This window comes from Dromaius novaehollandiae, chromosome 1, assembly GCF_036370855.1.
Source record: "Dromaius novaehollandiae isolate bDroNov1 chromosome 1, bDroNov1.hap1, whole genome shotgun sequence".
NCBI lineage: Eukaryota > Metazoa > Chordata > Aves > Casuariiformes > Dromaiidae > Dromaius > Dromaius novaehollandiae.
The window spans coordinates 48,212,343-48,237,302 of NC_088098.1; the positions used below are offsets into that span (position 1 = coordinate 48,212,343).

Genomic DNA, 24,960 nt, shown 5'->3' on the forward strand with positions numbered 1-24,960 from the left:
AATTAAGGGCTTAAGCACATGACTAAGTGTTGACGATTTAACAAGTTACTGTGTGTTAGATGAAAACTCACTGTTTTGGGCAGTTGCTAGGTAATTTGACTCTGCTTGAACTGTGGGCTAAGCTGCCCCAAACTAAACCAAATACCTTTCTCAAGGGTGTGTACGCAGATGGTTACTGCGAGTCACCTGACGTATGGTAACCTGCTTAGCTGTGTTTTGGTTGTGTGGCTGAAGGAGTACTTTTACAAGCAGCTTAGCTGACCCAGGCCAGTGCTGGCACTGAAAGAGCCGTCCTGCCTGCTCTTTGTTGTAGAAATGCACTCCAAAGCTTGCTGATCAACTGAAAACTAATCTTGCTTTTCTTTTCCTGGTAGGGTTGGTTTTCAGACAGATCAATCACCTGATCCAGCTGACTGCATGGCTACTCAAGCCCCGGCGTCAGCACAAGAGAGGCAGCTGTAACACAGCAAGGCGTTGGAGAGGGCAGGTCAGCCTTTTTGGCAGGTGCAGTCAGGAGACTTGAGCATAAGCTAAACTAGTGTTTGTGAAATACAGTTCTGGCACGGCAGCTCTCTTGCTGCTACGCTTTCTGGAGTAAAAGCTGCCCGCCTTGGTGGTTTCAAGAGTTAGACTGTGGTGTGAATAGTACGCTGGTTTTCTCTGTGCTTGCATCTTGGAAAGATGCAATACAATTTTTCTTGCTAGAATCTGGTAATGTTATTTCTTACAAGAACACATAGATCAGTCTGTAGGTCTGTCTTTTAGAAAAAGACCTTATTTCTTTGAATATGAATGTGAAGAGAAGACTCCCCTTGAATTCCAGATTCAAGTCTTTATGCTCTCGGTGTGCTGTTCTACAATTAAATTGCAAGCACACAACTAAAATTTGTGACTTACATTTTCCAGAGGTGTCTCTTACCTCTGTGGATTTTTCTTTAGCTCATTAAGGTATTTCCTTTCAGCTTCTTTTGCTTTTATTCTGTCTGCTGTTACTGATTACATGGGTGCCAGCCCTCTCCTTCAGAGAGGCAAGAGAAGTTTGCACTTTCATTTCCTCCTAGTAATAGCTCCACCACTTCTGTGAAATCATCTTTATCTTCAGTAGTAGCTGTCATCTTCCTCTGGGCCTGCAGCATCAGAAAATGGTGGCAGTGTACTCATTTCTGATGGCATAGGCTTGATTCTGAAGAAACCATTTCCTTTGTGTTGTTCTCAGCTTTTGGCATTAAATCCTTAAACTTTACCTCATAAACCACACTATTCAGGGAGCAAAGTGATCTCTACCAATACTTTGTAGCAATCTTATTTTTGTTATTGTTTAATAGCTTATCTTCTTAAAATCTTACTTTGTGTTATTTTGCCAATGCCCTTGCATCTGAGAAGAGAGAACTGAGGCCTGTCAAAACCTTGACTTGCCCTTTAACTGGAAATCTGTAGGTTTGGAAACTGAACTGAGAGCTGGAAACTGAACCAGCTTTCAGTCTGGCATCTAACCATTGTGCTAACTTTGGATTCTGTAAGTGATGGAATATGGCAAGCAGAGTGAATGTGAGCCAGGAAGTGCAAGTTTCTCCATCAAATGGACCAGTTCTTAGCTCTGCATATCCTCAGTGGGAGATTGTTGTGTTATCCCCAAGATAGGAACTCTACTAATGAACACTTATTGTTCAGTGAAGTGTAACAAAAATTTGGAAAAATCGCAATACTATTATTGCACCATAAATTATACCTATGAAAAGTTTTATTGGAAAATAAATTATTTACTAGTAGGCTAAAGTACATGAATTTAGAAAATTGCTTCCTGGAAGAAGGAACTCGGAAGTGCTTTGGACACAAAATTTTGTCAGCATAAATAAACCAATATTGTAGAAAATATTGTATACCAGTATTATAGAAAATAACAGTCTTCCCGAGAAGTAACTTCTGATCACTACTATCTACATTTGGCATATTGATTTGGAACTGTTATTGCACAAAACTGATACTTTTGCTTTCAGTTCATCACCTTTCATGTCCGAATTTCATTTAGAAGCTAACATTTGACCTTATACATTCTTTGTATCTAGAAATCCTTTACAACTGTAGATATAATAAAAGCTAGTTATGCATAATGCATCCTTGCAATATGATACACATTTTGATTATCAGTTTGCAGCAGCATTTCATTAAAAACTTATATGGAATACCTATATCTTTGCATTGTGAATGTACATTCAGATACAGTCAAATGTTCATCGTGTTTATTGTGCAACCTCTAGACCTACCCCACACGCGAAAACTGTACTGTAATGTAGGGCTTGACATTTTAGGGGCTGTAAGTACATGTTTCATATAGAGGTTGGAGCTTTAATGCATTGGAAAAAATCAAAAATCAATTCTATTGCTCCTGGGTCATTAGCTGATTAGGCACACTTTGGGAGCATCTTTCGAAGGGAAACTGTCTGCATAGCCTAATAGATACGAAGAGGAGGAATCACGTTCAGGTATTATTGCGGTAGTTCTCAGACATGCATGGATAGTCCCTCTTTTCTCTGGATTGCCACAGGATAGCTTTTGCCACCTCTTATTCAGCATTAACTTATTTCCACAGGTTTTCTTGTTGTTAGCAAGTTGGTAAAAGTCTATTGTGTTTTTATATCTATAACCAAATTCTCCCTATCGGGGTGTGCCTGAGAGAAGCTGAGATTTAAGAACGATTTATTTGAAATAAAATGAAATTAGCTATGGTTGACAGGAGAAGCCATACTGAGTGACTGTCTCACTGAACATGCCTGCTCCTTTTTATCAGGGAAATTCACAGTCCTGGGGCTTTTAGTAGTCTCCTTGGGCAGTCTACAGTGAGTAATATCATCTCTTGCATTTGACTAGTGAATTTTGATCACCTGGTGACTCATACTTGTCATCTCAAAATGTCACTTTTTTGGTATATTCCAGTCGGGATAAAGGTGATGCAGAAGTTGCAGCAGGTAAAATATGCAACAGGTTATCCATGTGCAGACCATTCAGACAAAAAAATGCTCTGGAATTGCCAGTACCTGCTCTTCATAAAACAAGTGAATGACAGTGGAAGGAACATTCGTCTTCCTAGAGGAACTAATTAAAGTAAACAAATACTGTAGACAGAGGGCTTTCAAAGTGTATTTTTTCCACAGTACAGGTGTTGTTACAGTGTGCCTCTGAATATTCAGATCAACCAGATTTTTTTTCTAGATCCCTTTCTTGATACCTTCCATAGTCCTTTTCTAGAAGTAGGGAAAGGGGAGTGACAAGTGGAGAAATAGCTGTTAGCTGACAGCTGCCTTTTTCTCTGCTGATTACATAGGTCAATATCCCTCCAATTAACTGTTCCTCCACTTTTCTGGGTTTTAGCTTATGAGGGCTGAGGCATGCCCTTTGCTCAGTCCACCTATGCGTCCATCAGAGAGCGATGGAGAAAAGGGAGCAGCTTCTAGGGGAGCAGCTAGGGTTTTGATCAGCCTTCTGCCGCTTTCTCTGCAATACAGTAGGAATGACTTCTCTGTTTCATACACTTGGTCTCCAGGTGGTGGGAGACCAGCAATGCAGACTTTAGCACTTAAGCAATGCTGCCATTATCCTCAGCACACTTGCCCAGCCGGGTTTAGAATTGGCTGAATTTGAAGACCTTCGGATAGTGAGACAGGGAATGCTGCTGCAATGGTTTCTATGGAAACAGAAGTGGGAGATGAGAAGCAACTAATAAGAGCTCAACTCAGCTAGCTCCTGGATGGTGATTTAAAAATACGGACTTTTAAAAATAATCCTTTACCTTATTTCCTCCCCACCTAATCTTTGTTTCTGAAGAAAGGGATCAGAAAGGCAGTGGGTTGCTAGCAGCAATGAATGAGAGCTCTCACTCATCACTTTCATCTGTTGGCTGTCATGCAAGAGCTGTAAGTAGCAGTTTACTAAAACTGGCTGCCGGCTTATAAAGTGCATAGTAATTGTAATTTTGGACTAGAAGAAAACGTGAAAGGCATTTTAAAGGTGTTCTTCCGCTCCTGTTTTCATCCCTTTGAATACAATGGCTTCAAGGATGGCACAAAGGCACTCTCTAACCCATGAAGTTACCCTAGATATTAACTCTGTCAGAATGTGTTTCTGTGTATATGTGTATTCTGCTGCATATGAAATGCTGTTTTGTATGTTGTATCTGTATTACAAATAGGCTCTAGGTCTGTTGTTCCTTTTAACCTGTCTCATTTCTTTTCATTCTTCACCGCATTGCCCATACATTAGCAAGTTCTGATTTTGTAGACCCACAATGCTTCAAGATAATTTTGTAACGAGGGTTTTGGAGGGAGGTTGCCGTGTATCAGTGAAAAAGGGAATTCTTTATTTGTCCTCCGTTTTATTTAAGTTGCTTAGATGTTTTTCTTAAAAAGGTATAGAAAGTGGGGATTTATGATGATAAAAATGTCTTATATAAAATTGAAAACGGATACAACAAGTTATAGTTGACATTGAGGCTGAATTTAGTGCATTCACTGGTATGATGAATTGATTTTTTCTATTGTTATGTTAATGTGGCTGTCGGCTGCTTTTATTAAGCTTTAGAATACAGGGACTTGATCAGATTGTGACTCAGCTTCTTAATCAAATCTTTAAAATCAATTTGAGAATTTTAAACAAAAGAGAAACAGTCAAGAGGAATGGAGGATCCACAACTTAGATCGCAATTCCTGTGGGTGCAGATGCTAAACCAAAATGAGGTAACTAGCTAGCTGACGTCCTTGTGCATCTGTATGCCTCTCTGCAGGCTCAGCTATCCCATTGCATCCCGTTCTTTCCTGTCCCATCCCAAGGCGAGTGCCTGGGTGATCCAGGGAAGTCTTGGGCAGAGGCAGAGGGACGCTGCCTTCTCTATTCTCCTGGCTTGTACACAGGAATACTCCCACTCTCCAGATGGTTCCTTGAGCCCAGTTTGCTCCCCGGGGACACGCTTCTAGCTGAGCTGCATGTCTGCTACAGCATGGTTAAGTGCTATGGATAATGCTCCTGAGTAAACTTTGAAGAGAAAATAGGTGGTGGCAATGATCAGAAATGAGAGTTTTGTGGAAACTGGGAGTTCTATCAGGTAATTCCTTTGCATGGAAATAAATTTTACCTAGATCAGCTCCTGCACTTGATATCTTGGTTAAGGGACACTTGATTAAATTAATGAAATTAAAAAAACCCATCTGTTTGTGTGGCTAGGTGGGGGCAGAGAACATATTGGTTGAAAGTGGCTGGTTAAGTAGAGGGGGAGAAAAGTTATTGTGATGAAAAAGGCCATATTTTAAGGGGGAGGCATTGAAACTATTTTTTCCATGCATTTGGTAAACAATTTTCTAAAATTTCATATGAAGAATAGTTACCTTTAGGAAAAAAGCTACCAGAACTGAAGCTCCAATTTATTCACTATAGTGCAAACCAAAGGAATTTTAATTCAACTCTAAATACAAATTGCAGAGGAGTTTGTATAAGTTTCCATTCCATAGACATTTCAACTTTCCTGTGTATCGGGGGGGGGGGGAGGCGGGGGGAGGGAAAGGAGTAACTAAGGTTTGTTTTAGTTAGTAGTCATTAAAGTATGAGCAGTTTTCACCATCTTAGTATTTTTCCAGAAAAAAGAAAGTGGTTACTATCTGCTATGAGTTTTATTTTTCCCTTTGATGTACTCTGCATTCCTCCTGTTGATCATAATATACTTAACAGTTGTGCTTGCAGACTTACAGATATAACACATGCTGATTTGTCCTCCCAGAGGCATGGTAGATTTGACATGCAGTTTTTGAAATATTGTTGTATTTGTCACTGTTGAAAACCTTGTAAGACTATAAACATCATTAGTTTCTAAAAAACACGACAATCACTATAGCTTGCTGTGTTTGTACATATACACAGGTATGGCTGCAGAGTATTCATAAAAATATTGAGAGTGCCGCAATGGTGTAGATACCATAATATGTGAAAGCAACTTCCAGTAGGTTTTTGCTGTTGTAAAATGATCAGTATGTTCATAATAACTGCCTTCCTCAGCACTGTGCTCAAAAGGACTTATTTTGAATATCTTATACATATGCCTGCATGAAAGTAAGGTTGTCCTGCTGGCATTGTGGAATGCAGCTCTCTTTCCAGGGACGGTCGATGATATTTAGTCTTGTAAGAGTGCAGGTTCTTTCTGGAATGTGGTCTAGGCACTTACGCGCTTTTCTTATAGCAAACCATAGGCTTTCCTGGATTGCTTTAAAATCTTCTACCAAGTGACAGCAGTGGAAATACTGCCAGAAGAATTGGTAGAAATACCCATCCATTTTTTGTTTGTTGAAAACATCTGAGACTTCATATAATGCTTGGTGTTCTTATCGCAGCACCATCCATCTGAGTGTGCTTTATAAAAAATATTATTTTTTCTTTTCTTCTTATTAAGTAGCCTTGCTGGCATGAGTTAAGCTTAAATATAATATATTTAATGATGTTTAATAATATTTAGACTAGTCCAGCTGGCATGAGTCACACTAAGAAAAAAAAGGCAACAGTTTTGATGTGATTTGCTTAGATACTAGTGCAATAGGTCCTAACACATGTCTGTAGAATGGGAACAGTGATAACATGATAATTCTACTGCAGGACAATTTCAGGGTGTGTGGGGGGTAAATTTTAGCATTTTCTCTGAATGTTTCTTTTAGGAGAAAGAGTTAGGAGGCAATTTTACAGCCTTGTTTCTGCTGCTTCTGTGCCCATATATGTATATATATAAAAAAATATATATTTTTTAATCTATCCTTATGAGGTTCCCTCTGCTGCTGAACCAACCTCATTGTTCTTCTGGAATGTTGCTGTCATGCGAGATAGCGCTGGTGGAGAGGGAAAGGGCTCTTTTAAGTACCTTGGGCTAATCCCATTCATCCCTCAAATTATTCCTGTTCCACAGGGGCCATCTACCCCAGAAGTATATCATAGCCATCCATCAGCATTTGCTCTGTAGACATTGTTTCAGGCTGAGGTCAGATTCATACAGCTTTTATTAAAGAATCACTGAGATTAGAGGTGGAGAGTGACCTGTTAGAAGGTCGATTTCATGTTTCTTTTCTCCCAGTGTGGAGTTATTTCTTCAAAAGTTTGTGGTCAAAATATCCTCAGAAATGAAACTTCATGACAGAGAAGACTGTTTTGTGGCCTAATAAATCTCACAAAAGATATTTTCTACTGTTGGATCCTAATTTTTCCCTTCTCAATGTCATCTTACTAAAACTAGTCATATCTTCCTGCATCACATTAAGTGATTTACTGAATCCCTTGAAATAGGTATGGGCAACCGTGCTCCCTTGGTCATTGGTTCAGTCAAAGAATGCTCAGTTGGCATCAGCTCCGTCTAATTTAAAGCAGTTGTGCCTTACTTTTTAACTTTACAGTCCTCCATTTTATTCTTTCTGGTAGTGCTCAGGATTAGCACACTTCACCTCTGAGGAGTTTGTACTACTTCTGAATCAGTTTCTGACCCTCCAGCTTTATTGGGACTTTTTGGGCAGGTTAAACTTACGTTAAAATAAAGGAACCAGCTGGCAGGTCAGAGAGCTCTTCTGAACTGTTGTTGTAATACTTACAAATATTATGACTGATTTAGATATAGCTATAACTAGATATGGCTGTCAGCTCAGGAAGAGAGATATGAAAGCCTCGTGGGCCAAAATGGTGTATCAGAGTTGGCTGTTAGAGCAGTTGTGCATCTCCTGGCAAGAAGGTGTTGGGAAGGAGTTTCGCTGAACAAGAAATTGCTATTGCGTTTGCAGTGGCTGAACAAGTAGGAATAGGTTGAAATTAGAACTGGGGAAAAAAATCTCTCTCTCCCATGGCACACTTAGTTCAGAGTTGACTGTCTTTCCACCAGGACTTGTGTGGGGAAGGTGAACAGAGTATAGCTAGCTTTAATGTTTCTTCTGGCTGCCCAGTGAAAGCAAATTTTAAAACTCTTTGAAGCAGTGTGTACCTGGGTTGTGGTGCGCAGTGCCAGAGTAAGTTAAGGAAGACAAAGGTACGAGTTAAAAACGGGACTAGGGGAGTTCATGAAGGGTAGTTTCCATGGCGAATGTAAAATACAACTGTCCAGATGTAGCTGCTCATTCAGGTTGTTCCCTACAGCAGGAAAGCAGAAGGAATATGTCCTGTTCTTGCATCTTCCTAAACTGTTTGCTATGTGCTATGGTCAAGGACAAAGTGCAGGGTACTGGCATGACTATTCTTACAGGTTAGAGGCACAAAGCCTTGGATTTTTTTTCTCCAGTAATAGGAGATACTCATTTAAATGTGTATTTATATGTTTTGGGTTTTTTTTAAGAGGATGTACTGGAAGAGCTAGCCAAATCTTACCATTCAGCCTCTGCTCTACCTTGGGTAAGGAGATAATGCACAGATGCTTAGTAGGAACCTCTAGTGATCAGAGAAGTAGGATCTTTTGCTAGAGTCTTACGCTCTTTGAACAGATTTGCAAGTCTCAGGTAGAAATTAAAGTATGTATTTAGCATTGCACACTTTGCTTCCAGAATGAATCCAAAAAATGTTTCACTTTTATGTTTCTGTTTTTCCAGATACAGCATGCCTTAGTGTTCTTTGCTTCTTTTGTGATGGTTTGTGTCTTTTAAAAATAGATCATAAGCAGCTTTATTGTGAAGTTTTTGACTTAATTGCATGTCAGACAAGATAGATTCAATTTACTCTGACTCACTTTCTCTCCCTGATAAGGGTGATGTGCCTTATTTATTTATTTATTTCATTTCGTTTCATTTGGGTATAGATAGAGGACTGGTTGAACACAGTCTATTTAGATTTTGTTCTCAGATATTTAAGAAAGAAGGAAATACCAGAAGTTGCTTCTTACACAGGTTATTTTTCTGCAGTGTCTTGATAGTGGGCAATTTCAGTCCTCCTTAGAATTAATTCATTAAAGCACATTTGAGGCTGACATTCCTGAGATCGGGTAGTAGCTTGTTTTTTTCTGGAAAAGTGGCCTACACGTAATAAATTCTACTCTTCAGTTCTCCAGGATACAAACAAACATTTAAATGTGCATATAGGTCCATTCTCCAGTGTTGGATTATTCTGTTCTACTTTCCTGGAACATACTAATATAATACTGGGGAGATGGTGGGATAGGGTGTGTGAGAGAGGGATGCAGCACTAAAGACAAATAGCTGCCTATTTGACTTTTCTTTAGAAATTTAAAAACTCCTAAAATACTTGATTTTTTGAAGACTAGCATAGAGCTATTAGACTGCTAAAGCCCATGGAACCTGTAATTTATCTTTACTGCTGATCTTGTTTGCACATGAGTATACTTGATGGCATGCATAACCTTTGTCTTCTAGAATTCCAGCAACTAATGAATGTTGCTGTGAAATTTTGCTGTCATATCTGCATTTTATATCTGTTTGCATGGCAAAATTTAAGTGGCTGAAGTCCCTGGATACGTAAGATGTAAGTTTACATGTTTGGTCAAGTTACAGATTTGTTTCCCAAAAATATGTCCTCTCCTTGGAAGAAGATCTTAAAGTAAAGTACCATGGTGAGAAATGGGCACAAGTGCCTAAGCATCAAAGATCTATGTGTTTCATAGCTCTTCCCAGCTGGGTTTAAACCTAATTTGGCATATATATCGTAGCTGACCTCAGACAGAATAATTCAGATGTTTGAACCTCTTAGATGTGTAGCCAAAACCGAGCTGTCTTGTTGCATGTATTTTTAAACATCTGCAAGCTGAGCTGGAAAGCAGGATGCAAATGCTAGGGCTTGAAGATACCTGTGAGGTTATGTGAATCCCTTTGGGACTAGGGGGAATCCTGGAGCCTATGAGCATATGTTTTTCTAGGTATACTGTATTTAGAAGTTTAGTATATGCTTTAGTTTCTAGTATTTCAAGTACAAATGGCAATAGAAGCTCATCAATAATTTAATAATAAATGTACAGCTGAGATAATATCTTTTGTTGTACCTTTTAATGCATATCCCATGAGGATTTGAGGAATTACTTTCTGCAATTTCCATTTCTATGATGATATAGAAATAATTTGTGGCTCAGCTATGCCAGAAAAGTTTAATGTTGCAGCCAGTGAACACTAGCAGAATTGTTCTTTCAGTAGTTTTCTTTTACTCAGTATAGGTACCAGTGCATAGAAGAAATAGAAGAATACGTTTTGCAATAGACTGCAGAGGAATTCCCAAGCCCCTTAGTTAGAAGTGGGTAGGGGAACCGCAACTTTTGATAGTAGAGGGGGGATTAGTTGGGTAGTTTTGGGTTAGCACTTTGAAGCTTTATGGTTAATGTAAAGACATCCTGATTATTTTAGCTTGATTGAATGTTCACAGAATCACAGAATGGTTGAGGTTGGAAGGGATCTCTGTAGATCATCTAGTCCAACCCCACTGCTCAAGCAGGGTCACCTAGAGCACGTTGCCCTGGACTGTGTGCAGATGGCTTTTAAGTATCTCCACGGTTGGAGGCTCCACAACCTCTCTGAGCAACCTGTTCTAGTGCTTAGTCACCCTCACCGTAAAAAAGGTTTTCCGTATGTTCAGACGGAACTTCCTGTGTTTGTTTGTGCCTGTTGCCTCTCATCCTAGAATGTTCTCTGCATTATTAATGTATATGTCCTATTTTCAGTATGTAATAATATTTGCTTCAGGTATTCCATTTTTTTGACAAGCTTTCTTTAAATGCACTGTGGGGAGGCCTGCATTTCAGCAGAATGTTATACATTCACCAGTTAAGCTTTGAAAGAGAATTATATTTTCTAAGCATTGATTTTGAAATCCTTTGTCTGCAACCATGGGTTTGAATCCAAGTATGGACTATTTGGTCCTGCACCATCCTGAAGCATATAGCGTGTACTCTGTTCAGTTTTTTTTGTAGAGGCCATTCTCATAAAGACTTGATAATCCAGGATGCTGTCTGCTGAAGACAGACATCGTTGCTCTTTTTGTACGCTCCTACAGTAAGCTCTTACTTTTGATCAAACTCCCATTTAGTCATGGGCATACAACATATACCTCCCCCTTCCATCAGCCGTCCTGAACAGAGTTGCATTTCAGTGGTCAATGAAATGACTTGTCTGTGCAGTGTTTCTTAGGCTGCTTTCTGATCTTTGAGGAGAAAAGTTGCAATCTATTTTCCATACTCTTGCTGGCATTGAGTGATACAAACAAGATCACTCAAGGTAAGGAAATGGAAGTGTGCTCTCGTGTGTTAGATGACTTCCCATCACATGCTAAACACCATCAACACAAATTCAGTAGGTTCAAAACTTTTCCCTTAAGCTTGCTGAGTCCAGTCTGTAAGATCCTTTGTTCTAAAAGTCTTTGTCTTCCATGAGTGGAGGCAGCAAGCTACAAAGGCCACTGCAAGTTTGTGATTTCAGTTAGCAGCCTCATACAGGATTTTCTGCCAGGGTGAATCCACAGATGAGGCCAAACATACTGTCATCTCTCCACAGTAATCCCTTCTCTTCTGAAAATCTTAAAAAAAATAGACCAATGTGTTTGTCTGGGAAAATAAGTTTTCTCAACCTTGAGTTTTAGCAGGAGAGTGGAGTGGATTGCTTGAGGAAGCAGTAGAGGTTGCCGCATATGTAGTTTCATATAGTATTGGGTTCATGTTTGCCTAAACATCTTCAGTAGTAAGGTATGCAAGAGCTGGTTCTCTGCATAGTCCCCTCACTGATCTTATTTGGCGAGCTAGTATTTAATATCCTGGCACTGATACCTGTGTGTGGTATCTTTTGCAGTCAGAGAAGGTTTTCCATTATGAGAGGAGCTGTGGTTAAGATCTTTTTTCCTACCTGTGCCATGGAAATTAGCTGTCTTTTTCTCCTGTGTGCCTCAGCAAGTTGCTGGTCCTGAGTTTTGGAAGCTTCAAGTGGAGCAAAAAGAGAGAAATAATTGAACTTTGCTTCATAAAGCAGAATATGCAGAACAAGATACAGAGAGGAATTGAAGTACATTTCTGATCCCTGCAATCACAAGATTTAGTAGTGGTGATTTGGGACATCAGAAACCAAGAGTAGGGAACAGTCGTAGCTGGTGTAATTTCAATTGAAGATGATATACTGTAGTAATTTTCTGACTGTGTGTATATATATATATAGTCATATATCAGTCATATATATAGAACTATATATAATAGTTAGGTATACAATTGCCTGATCTAGAAGCAGCATATTAGAACTGCATCCTTATACACTCAGATACCTTTTAATGTATGTGGGAGTCATTTCACATCTCAGTTTGAAAGGTACTAATAAGTTACAGGGGTGCACATATTATGTGGAAAGCACTGGGGAAGCAGCCCCTCTGCAACAGGCAATCTTGGACTTAGAAATTGCTGCCTGAGAAGTGTTTCAGGAGAATGGAGGCAAGACAGGGTGATCTGCTACAGTTTGTTTTCAGAGGATAATAGTGAGCTTTTTTCTCATGATTGTGACACTTTTGATTAAGTCTGAAATTCTTGGCAATGTCTCAGCTTAAGGTAAACTGTAGAGACTGTTAAAGACCTAATTTGGCTGTAAAGCGAAGAAAAGCTTAATTTATAACAAATTTGAAAGGAAACCATGTTCTCTCTGGGAAAAATTAATCAGGGGCCTATCAAGTCAAAGCTTTAATGTGAGTCTAGGCATACTTGGCAGGATAGCTCTTCTTGGGGATTTATTTCTGTCATGTCTGAACACCAGGCTTGTTGCAAAATAACTCCAACTGTGTTGTTTCAAACTAGGATGTCACATATACTGTGGAAAACAACCTTTATACTTTCTATTTCTCAGGATTTGCTGATGGAGCAGCAAAGTTACCAGAAATTGTCTTTCTCTCACGTTGCATTTTCACTCTGCAGATACCACAAGCGTATTGAACCATCCATCGACCCTCTGTGCTGAAGCTGCTCAGTGCAGAATGGCTTCAGGGAGTCTTTTCCTGCATCCCAGGAGAGCACCGTGCAGAGTGGAGCAAATCCCTCCGGGATTTAACACAGGTGTGTGAAAAATGTGGGGAACATGACTCGTTATTGATTTTAAATTAGCGTTTGACATGTAGAGTGGGGAGAATATTCCAGTGACAATTACCCTCAAGACATGCCCTATTATACAAAATAAATGTCAGCGCTTGCCCTCCATAGAGCACACACTTTTCTAATGCACACAGTTAATGTGAAGGTTTTGAAATTTTGTCTCCCCCTCCCTCCTGGCAGAGCATGATTAATTAGTATGTCCTGAAATAATTATTTAAAAAATAAAGTGTTCTTTTTCTGCTCCCTGTTGATGTTCTGAAAAGCCGTACTTGTGAGTCTTAGAGCAAAAACAAACGCTCAGGCTAGCGAGCAAGAACGAATGCTTAGGCCTGATCTGTTCTACTCTGTCCTATTCTCTGCTGCACCTATCCATATCTCCTTCACCCTCTCTGACTTTTTAGTCCAGTTTCAGACATTAAGTACAGTTGAGCTCCAATGAGGGAATGCTATTGTTGAGCTTTTATTAAGTTCTAATAAATAAAAATCAGGCCTCATATTTGGAGAAAAAAATTTCTGACAGTTCCAGTATTGTTCAGGAGCTGTGGTTTCTAAGCGAGTGGGTTGCACTCAGGTCACATTTTGAAGCCTTTATTTGCAGTTTTATTGTCAATGAAAGGTGTATGCTTCATAGCTAGAGACTGAAATCCACTATTCTTTCAGTCAAACAAATGCAAACCAAACACACAAAACCTCCTCCTCTGCTCCCCAAAGCACTTCCCCACTTTACTTTTTTGGAATATAAGGTTTGATGCTGATGGAGCCCTCAACTTTGAAGAGGAAAATCGTGTTCATTTAGTGTTAGTGCTCTGAGAATGACAACAGGTGTAAACTTTACTGTGTACAATGCTGTCCTCTGATGAACAGAGTGAACCATCTAGTTAACATTTTTATTGCATAAATATCCAATAGTGAAATAATTTGACTGTTGCTAATCTGAACCTGAAAACATGACTGGAAGAGTCCAGAGTGCATGAGCTGGAAGTCACCCAGATTTATGACAGCTGTGCACCTTGTGCACATCATTGGTATCTTACGGGATGAGAACTTAATTTTCACTACAACTTTTCTGGAGCTGTGTGTTCCTTTCAGTGGTCTTTAATTTCTTACAGACTAAGAAAACCTACTGTAAATGATCATCTTGATAGATTTTAGGAAAGGAAACTGATATTTTCTTAAAAATAAACAAATATACTTTCAGACGATATTCCTTTCCTTAGGCTAGAGACAGGTTTAAGTTGTGTACTTCTCACTTACGGTTTTCTTTATGTGTTGACAACACAAAAAATGTATGTTGGGCTGTGAGAACGTATTGTCTGTTTAACGTTAGACAAGTCACTTAGTCTAATAAGAAACAACAGACACATTAGATTAGCTAATTATAATAGATGAATGAATTTGAGACATCCAGGAACACTGAGTCATTTACTTAAAATCAAGCAGGAGTGGTCTCCTGGTCTCTTTCCCAAGTTTTGGGCAAGTAATATGTTCAAGGGTTAAGCAACATAGACACATAAGCAGCATGATGTTCAAACTGTTCTTATTAACTGCTTTAGAATTATTGTACACTAATTTGTGTGACTTTTTAGTTGCTCTTTAATGACTACGTACCTTTCTTGCTGTATTTTGTCACAGGATCACAGGATGACTATACAGCTACTTAACTGATATCAGTAAGGGACTAGATAATGTTAGATTTCTCTACTGAAATATCTCCACAGTATATAAAGAAAATAATTATTCTTTTCATGCTTGAAGAAATATAACACTGATTAGAAACTAAATTATTAAGATACTGCAGTGGCTTTGCTTGGAACTTTGTTAGCTCTTCATATTTCAGTCATTAAATAGTATTATAATACATTTCACAAAAAAGAGAGGCTTTTGACTGTGTACCGTTTTCAAAGTTCTTTGATTCACAAGTATTTTCATTTCTTCCCTAGTAATCCTCTGAGTCCAAAAAAATACATTTTACTATTCTGAGTAAGTTACTGTGCATATTTTTATTGGATATTATGCTAAAAGTAATATTTCTTTGGATTTAGGTTTCTGTTACTGGCAAGATGCTGTCCAAGCACAAGTGTAAATGGTATCCCAAGTTAACTGAACAATATTTTACCATATTACTTATACCATTGGACACATAAGATTTTTCAACAAGATAGGAAATGTATTTCAAGTTTCAGTATGTGAAGAAACTGATCATATTTATAGTTAAAGCTGTTCAAATGACTTTTTTTCTAACAAAAAAGAATGGTAATTTAATGTTTTTTCACCAAGGAAAACAATACTGAGAACAGCAGAAATTGTTTACCTGGAATATAAAATAAATGTTTTATGCTGTTACATTTATACATTTTATATATAAAGGTATTTGCATCTCCTCTGTTCTTAGGAGATGCAGATACCATTTGTTTCAATATAAGCATGCCAACAAAGTTCTTTTCTCATGTTGTGGATTATAGTTAGCTTACAGCTTGTGGGTACAGCAAATTATTTTAAGATGCAGTATAGGCAGTAAGCCTGTAATAGTTTATTCCCCATTGAGTGGATAAACACCCATTTATTACTGCTTCTCTAGGTGCCAAATTATAGACTAGTTGATAGTGAGAACCTCTATCAGTTTTTAGCCTTTGACTCTAGATGAGTGAGGTAATCACATGACTCATATCGCCTCCAAAGAAAAAGCACCTCTTCAGAAAGAGTGGTTGAAAGACCGTTGCTGCATTATTAATAAAAACAGAGACAACACAGAATCCCTGATGTCTCAGGATGATGAGGTGAGACTTTGAATTGTCCCATAGGAAAGAGTTTTGTTTTATTTATTTTCTTCCCACAAGTTTTGCATTTTCTTTGTTGCCAGAGGCAGCTGTAATGCTTTCAAGTACAGAGTACAAAATGCAAATAGCAAATCTACGGCTCATAAGTGGTTGGAAATGTTCAGTGCCATAGAATGGCAAACCTGCCTGGAATGTGTTATCTCATATGTATCTTTGTACTTTGTATTACATCTGCTTAGACTTCCTATGTAGCTTTGACTAGTAAGGAATAATGTGCAGTGATGCTCACAATCTGTTAATGTCACAAATCTGGCAATACAGCATAGGAAAATCCTTATGGCAAACATCAAATAAGAATAATATTGCTTCAGTGAAAAAAAATTACTATCACTAATCAGTAACAATGAACATGGAATTGATAAGGGGTATATATATATCAGAGGCTTGTTAATGGTGTAGTTTAATATTTAATAGGACTCACCTGTGCTTAACATGGAACGTCATCCCTTGCGTATTGGTGATATAAGTTATTGTAGTGGCCCTGCCTTGGGGGCAATGGCTAGCAAGTTGAGCTGGTAATGTTTAAGAAGAGTGAGGACACCTAACTCAAGTGAGATACAAAGAGAAAGGGAAATCTATTGCACTTTGTTATATTTCTTGCTTAGTGGAGCCAACTTTGTTCAGGTGTATGAACAAATTTTTGTGCCCCCTGATTTTTGAATAGCATCTCAGAATGACAACCCAATAAATACTTCACTATTGAAATGATACATTTAGAAAAAATATACTTTAGATATATAATGATGTAATAGTAAGTCATGTGACAAAACCATGCAATTTTAAATTAATGAATTTTTTTTCTTCAATTGATTTAAGCTTAGGCTAGGTTTGTTTTTATTACCCATTCAACTATTTTATTAGTAACAAACTACTGAGGGAGTTTTACTTTAAAACAACAGCACCCTGTAAGGGTAAGTGCGGTAGGCAAGTGACATTTGTGTACCTGAGTAGTAAAGAGGATAACACTGTGGAAATTAACAGTATGTTTACAGTTGCATATCTTACTTCTTTAGTTGGGCTATAGCTTTCTTTGAAAGTCCAAAGGAAATCCACAAGGAGGATCAGAAGTCTAGAAAATGTGAACAAAAGTAAATTTGAAAGAATGAGGTTTACTTAATCTGCTGAAGAGAAAATTTAGGATTTAGGTTCAAATACAGGACAGGTTGCTGCAAAGAGGAAAGGAATAAACTGTCCTTTTCATCTATGATGAATAGGACACACATAATAATGGGCTTAAACTGAAGGGAGGGAGATCTAGGTTAGATATTAGAGAAACCTTTTGAAATGTAAGGTTAGTGAAGGACAGGAGTTGATTGATTGGAGGTGCCGTGGAGTCTGTATTGGACATTTTCAGGACCAGCTAGGCAAACATCTGTCAGAGGCACGTTAGTGTTTCTTAACTGGGAGCAGGGGGGTAGATGAGATGGCCTCTCGAGGTCCCTTTCCACCCTGGCTATAAGTTTCTATAGCTTTCTTTTCCTAATAAGGGCCTCAAGAGAACAGTCGAATCCAAACACGATTTCGATTTGACTTGTGAAAATGCAACATGTCTATTTAATAATATTTAAAACCTGTTTTTGTGTTATTTCACAGTTTTCTTTGTAACCATACTGTGAATAAAGTCTTTTTCCATTAATTTGAAAAAAAAAAATTGCCTATTGTAATTGGGTAAAATTAGAAGAACTTTAGAAATTTATAGCTTAAGTTCCATTTGTGTTTGAAGAAGACCTGATGAAAACAATTAAAATAGAGGTTGCAAAATGCCCTTCTGGATTTTTTTTTGATATCGGAGCATAAGTCAGTAGAAGACCCTTTTATTCTCAGTCTGCATTGCCTCCCACCATTTCCCAAATCAATTTAAATTTTTATTCTTTAGAGAAGGTGTTATCTATCATAACATCCTATGTTATTCAAAGTAATATAATGTGCATGGCCACATTAGCTGATGAAGACATTGTTTTCTAGAACAGATAGTAAAGTTCAGTTGAGCATTAGAGAAGGTATTTTCGGTATCTCATAGGGTCTAGACACTTGAATAATCAGCAGAGTCATTAGGATGTCTGTTTGTAAGAATGTCAGTGCTGGGTGTAAGAAAAAAGAAATGTTTCTTGCTCATCATTGTCTTTCTTCCTCTCTTTTCTCAGCACCTGACCTTTCTTGCTAGATATTAATTTACCTTTTTTTGTAGTTTGTCTTTCTGTTTCTTCTTTTTTAGTTCTGTTCAACAGTTGGAATGGGAAAACAGTGTTGGAGTCCCCACTCATGTGTTTTCATTGAATGCTAACTGAGAATTTAACTGACTGTTATGTCCTAAGTCATTTCACTTGCAGCATTGAAGATGAGAAAAGCACCTTTTAGTGGAAATCAAAACATTGTATTCACAAATGCTTGTTCCAGCATGCTCTTAGATTTGGTAAGAAAAGATCAATGCAAAGTCTATCAATATTTTTAATTAGGGAAAAAATTTAATTGTGATCTTGGATTTCCAATAGATCAATAGTCTTTCTGAGTACTGAAACAGCCGCATGTATGGCTCCTGCTCCTTTTAAGTCTCTTCTTTGAAAAGCACAATTGAACAGCACAATTAAAAGTGTATCTTTACTGCTGCTGTCACCACACACCAGTTCTACAGCAGTTTTTAGAGGAGGAATTCACTTTGGGCCCAACAAGATGGGGCTGAAGTGCTACACATGAGAGAGACTATATTCTAGTGGGTTTTTAACAGATTTAGAAAAAACACTGTTTGTCTTACAGAAACAAGTAAAGGGCCTCCTGTGACACATAAGATTTTGTAAGCACACTGAAATGGCAATCAGCTAATCTCTAGTGTCAGAATGATATCAGTAATTGGATCCCCTATGAAACAGCAGGAGTCAGTGGTGGGTGGATTGTTTCTTTGCAGTGCAGTGCAGGCAGCTGAGTTCTCCATGCTCAGCTGTGAGGTTGGGGGAGCACGATTGCCACAGTACCAGGAGAATTAAGGCAGGTTTTTAATTACTGCTTTATTGAATTACTTGGTATTATTTCTTGCAAGTGCGCAATGAAGCACCATGTGAGAATACTAATTTCTAGTCCGTTAATCATGGGTGGTGCACTTCCGTTGCATGCTAGTAACGTGCTTGTGAGAGGTGTTTTAATTCTATATTAATCATGAGAGGTACCACTTTTACATTTCTGTAGTAAGCTTAGGAAGAATTTTGAATCCAGCAATATCATTATCAACGTGCTTGTGACGTTATGATCAAAACTCACAGGAGAGATTTCAGCTTAACAGGGTGCCACCTTGGGAATGCCTTGCTGTTTTAGAACAAAAACAACCCAAAATGTAGAAGGCACATATAAGAAAGGGTTTTATTTTGTGTTGTTTGTAATGCGTAGGCCTGTTTTGACTCAATTAATTATCGAAAGTCCCTGTTCTGCTGTGAGTATTTTCACCAAGAGTAATAACTCCTACAAGACAGATGTCCTGATATTTTGAAAGAGTGGTTTAAATATGTATGTGTATGGGGTTTTTGCATCTATTTGATGTTTAAATTAATTTTAGAGACAGCCATCGATGTAAGATGTTCTTTCTCTTTTAACTGCCTCAGTCCAAACTTCTGTGAAGTAGTATAGCATATTTTTCGAGTCATTTAGGGCCCTAATAGGCCAAATTTTTAATCACTAAAGCACCAAGTAAAGGCAAGCCTTTGAAACTGTGTAATGGTTACTATCATGTGATGTATTTAGCATCCATAAATTGAACAACAGCTTCAAGCTTTTGAAATTGATTTTTTTCCCCCCATTTTGACATTATTTTCCCTCCCCTATCACCTGCAACTGTTCTTGGCACTTGAATGAGTCAAAATACTCTGCATATATTTTCCTGTCTTGTGCTAAATATGGAAGACCTCAAAGTTCCTATTCAAATGATTTCCATTGAGCAGAATTGGAAATTACGAATTCCCTGTGGGGAATATGTATGTAGGGAATAGGGACTGTATAGGCAGGGGAATGTATAGTTTTATAATAGGTGTTTGATTTTTCTACATTTATACTCTGTTTTAGTAACTTCCTATAAAATTAGCTTAATTTCACTTTAGTGATGCACAAGTCAAAAGCAAGTGTATTTTCTGAGTGGAATATATGCAGGGGTCAATCATATTGCCTCAAATCCTTCTGAAGGGGGAGTTCAGCAGAACTGGGAGATGATAGGTTCCTCCACCATCTACACAGCCACCTTCCTTTGTCACTTTGCAGATCAGCACCCGATAAACAGGGGGAGAACTTCTGAACAAGCTCCGCTGGCATGCCAGTGTCATCCCATAGCTATATATGCTGTAGCAGGAGTAAACTGTCATTTCATGCAGTCAAAGCTAGATTAGAACTAGCTTTGTTAAGAGATCAAGGAAGGTCAGTCTAAGTCCAGTAAGCTTTTAATAACTTTGCAGAGAAAGACAACTTTTGATCTGACTGGGCATAGAAAAGCAAGGGGGGTTTGAGCTATTGGAAGAGCTAATAGAAATAATTTGATAAAATAATTTGTTAAATAATTTCTCTCATTCACTTTTTGCTGTGGAACAAGCACATCCAAAGAATTGTGCATTAACAGCATCTGTAAGTTAAAGAGCTCATATTGACCATCCTTTGTTGCTTTCCTTTTTTTTTTTTTTTTCTTCCTTCACTTGCTCATCTTGTGCTGAAGTCTACAATAAGATTCTGTATTACAATAAGATTTTGTATAGCTGCAGCATAGGAAGCTCCAAGCATTTTATATGCACTGAGCTAGTCAAAACGAGAGAATGACTAAGTCTCAAAGACCTCTATCATAGATTTTAAGATACCAGTAGAACATTTAGTTTGACTTTCTGGGTGATGTTGGCCATGTAATTTCTGACAGAATTTGAGCCAAATAATTGGTCTTCCAGGAAATTGATCAGTTTTTTCTTGAAGGCATCATCACAAGGAGAAATTTTTATTTGTTCTGGTAGTTATTCAACCCCATTATTATGCTTTATTTTTTTAAAGTGTATTTTTTCCTCTTTCAAATTAACTAGTAATTAATTGTTCTTCCATACTATTGCGGAACTGCTTCACAGAAGTTAGTTCCTTAAGTGAAAATATTTACTACTGGTGAGCACATCATTTTTGTCTTTTTACACTTGGCTCTAATGTTTTAATATCTGCCTAATGGATGCTACGCACAGAAGTTAAGTCAACACTTGCAGACTTCTTATATGTCTCAGTATGAGTGTTACCTTTCAAGCATTGACTCAACTGTGGGTTTTGTTCCCCCTGCACTTTCAAAAACTGCTGCTTTCGTAGACATACACACTGTTATGTCATTTTCTTTTACTTTTCTTTTCTTCTGATTGTTTCTCCACCACCATCTCCTACCATAATCTTCTCCAGAAAATTAGAAAAAGAATTTCTCTGCTTATTTTCTCCCCTGTATGTTTAAGGCAAGTATTGACTGAGAAGGCTTTATGTGCAAGATTTTGCTTCAGGTACTTTATTACGAGTACTGATATTTTAGCTATTTTGGCAGATGGATAGTGCTAAGTGATAAAATCGTTATGCAAGTAAGTTGAACAAACACATCAGTGCTCTACCTGGCATCAATATTTGTCCTTTTCCAGGTATCCCTTTCTCTTGGTTGTCTTTTTCATACTCCATGTAATCCCAGTATTACAATTTCAGGATCTTAATCAGATGCCAGCTTGGTGATTAGCACTTCTCTTTTGATATGATTTGTTCAACAATGTTATACAAAAGGTAGCTTCCTTCCCTTTGTTTTCTTTGTGAGGAATGTCATTTAGGATTTACTTGCCCAAATATACATTTGTGCACCTGCTGTTTCTGTGGCTCAGTGTGCAGTGAGACAGCTTCTTGGTTCTTAATGCTTGGTTGCTCTGACAGGCTGCGCTGACTAATTGGTCTCTGCCATTTTCTCAATCTTTATCTCCTTTCTCTTGCTTTCCCAGTTTGAGCAGAGCCTCATTCAGAATAGCACACGGGAAAGCGCTCTCCTTGTGATTCTGACGACCACCTCATCTCTCGTCTGGTGCTATTATTAACGAAACAAAAGGAGAAGTCCTCATGTGGGCTTCTTGCAAGTAGTGAGGACTCAAACTGCGAATTAAACTTCTTTTGCCTACATAGCAGCAAAGAAAGAAACAGTTGAGTGATGTTTCTGAGCCGAAGATTGACAGAGTTTTAGAGAAAATCAGGGAGAGTAGCTGTTAAGTTTCTGATATTACCTTTAGGTTTCTTTTAAAAGAAAAAGTTTTTTTAATACATTAGAATTGTATAATTTCACATTAGCAGGATAACAGTATTAAGAACTGACTCAAATGAAAATATAATATAAGATTCCATTCCATGCAGAATATATAACTTGTAGCAGCCCTTCTGCTGTTCAAAATAAGTAAGTCCATACAGAAACGGATAGCATTACTGGTGTTCAGAAAAATTAAGGAAACTAATGCTGTGATTTCATCTTGTATTTATCTGCTTCACTAGAAGTTTAATTCAGTTTGAAATTATTCAGTTTGAAAATTATAGGTAAGCTTTCAGTTCATGGTATTTCATGACACTATTTTAGAAAAATTTTCTGGTGAATAGGATGCTTTTTAGAACAGTGATCTTTTGAATGTGGAATTCAAATTGGGAATTTTCAACAAACATATAGGCACAAAAGCCTTGATAAATTCAGATTTAAAGTTCCACTTTTTAAAAAAGTACTAATCTGAACAGAGGAATTTACAGTCATAGTGCCCAAGCTGTCTTGATTCTGTCCCATAGAAATGCTCTGGTAGAATAATATCATTGTGTTTAAAAAGTTTCAGCACTCATTTTCAAAAAATGAACAGCAATTTAACTTTTTTTCCCCATATATTTTCTTGTTCTTCAAGATAGATGACTGGTCCAGAGTTTAAGTTTTTGGGTGTCTTCCTTTTTTATTTCCCTGTTTAACCAGCTTGAGGATCTTTATTTACCCTGCTTTTATTCTAAACTTCAGAAGTCAATGGTTCTGGGCTAACTACTAGTCTATTTAAAATATATGTATTTGTATTTCTAATATAAATTCATAACCTTAATTCCACTTCAAAGTATTTTGACTGTGAACAGTCTTAAATTAGATTGTTTTGCTGTATTTCTGATGGTCTGAAGACATGTACTATCATTAAACCTTGTATGAACTATAACTTTCATTCTTTTAAGTGTTAACTTGAATTTGTATTTACACCAGTATGACATCTATAGAACACTTCTGAGCTGAGCTGTATTTGATGTTGCTTTGCATTGCTAGAGCAGCACAGCTGTCTAAGCATAGTACAAAGTGCCCTTGAGCTACTACCAGGGATTCTGCACTTGAGTTGTTGGAGGATTTGCTTTGTGAAATCAGTGCTAATGTCTCAGGATATTAAAAATTTCCTTTGTTTATCAGCTTCAGAGTCCACAGTATGTAGTCAAACCAATGCAGCTGCAACATGTGTCAGACACCACCACCTACTGTGGCAGATGGCCAACAAAGTTCTTGGCCTTCAGGCTAAATACTCTGCTTGTTGCAATTTTTGACTCTTGAGTCCACTTTCCCTTATCCTACAGACTCATGAAAACCAATAGAATTGTTGAATGGAAATTATCAATAGAGAAAGGATGCTAGTTATTTCATTTACTTCTACCTTCACGATCATTTTTGACCTCACTTTAGTTAGCCTGTATACCTAACCTGTATTGCCAGGGTATGTAGACTGAAGTTCAATGATGACTTGGTATAATTGTAACTTACTTTTTTCATATTTAAATTTGCAGAAGATTTCAGTTAAGTAATATGGGAAGTTTGAACAATTGAATTTTAATTACAATCACTGAAGATTCAAAATGCAGGTGCTAAATTTCTTAACAATTTAAAATGCATTTTGGTTAGTAATCTATACCAATACAAAACTAGTTGTGTAATGAATGCAAATCTGAAGTTTGAGAATATAGTGTATTTTTCATACATTTCAGTAGAGTGGCTCCTAACAGCTTGTTTTTGCATCACACCAAAAATGACTTCAACATTTGGCCAGTAATACATAAAGCAGAATTTTTGTTAAAGAAGTTTATTAAGCTGTGGTTTTATCTGGCAATCCAGTCTTTAAGGAGGGAGTTAAGATCTGAAACCACTTTCTTAAGAAAGTGAAGGAGGTGATAGAATGAAAGATGTTATCCACCACTAGCCAAATAATAACATGATGTTGGTTTCATCTCCTTGTATTGCTTTTTCTAGCCTTCAAACTACAGAGGGCTTCTGCAGCAGAAGTGTTATTGGTAAAGAACGGGAAAAGCTTAGAGGAGATCTAGTACCAATAAAACCCCTTTAGAAAGACAGATGAAACATCAAAAATAAGATCTATCAGTTCATTGTGTTACTGTTGGGATAAGGAAGAAATTTGACCTGTTTTGTGTTTCCAGGCCAGGCAGCAAGAAATAAATTGATGAACTCTTTGCTGACCAAGTTAGAAGTGAAGAAACTGTTCACTTTGTACATTCCTGACTATTAGTTTGTTGCTTCTCAGTGTAAAGTCTTTCTGCTGCACTGTGGGTGATGTCAGTATTAGTTACGTCAGATTCTCTACAAAGCCCTGAAATAATTTATTTTCTTAGATTTAGCTGTTCTTTCATTGACGCTTCTTTCCCATCTTGATACCCTCTGTGGTGACATCTGAAGCAGGCGGATCAAGTCTTAATCTTGTAGCCCCAGGAATCAGCCTATAACATTGAGTATACATCGGCTGATATTGCTGTCCCATTACCTCTTTCTCCAGTAAGGATGAGAACAGTTCTTATGCTCCCCATCACACTGAAAGTTGTCACAGGGACTTATGAAGATCAGAAGCAAAGCAGGGAGCTCCAAGAAAACCCAGTGACCATCTCTTTCAGCAACGTGCTCTGCGAGGAACAAAAGTCCTACTGACTGAGGGAGCAGCACACAGACTCCGCTGGAGTTTGTCCATTCTGCCTCACATGGGTGGTGGTGGTCTGTTTCCCCTGGCCTCCATGGAGGCAGACCGCTTTCCTTGACTTACCTTTGAGCAGAAGTAC

At 37.8% G+C, this 24,960-nt stretch overlaps 1 long non-coding RNA gene across 1 annotated transcript in view; it reads left to right on the forward strand.

The window, feature by feature from the left end:
• Positions 1-12,885: 12,885 nt before the first annotated feature.
• The window catches only part of LOC112997289 (uncharacterized), a 51,952-nt gene continuing 39,877 nt past the window's right edge, over positions 12,886-24,960 (forward strand). Inside the window, exon 1 of the long non-coding RNA XR_010389475.1 lies at positions 12,886-13,015. This is a non-coding gene — a long non-coding RNA (uncharacterized LOC112997289). The remainder of the gene's footprint in view (positions 13,016-24,960) is intronic.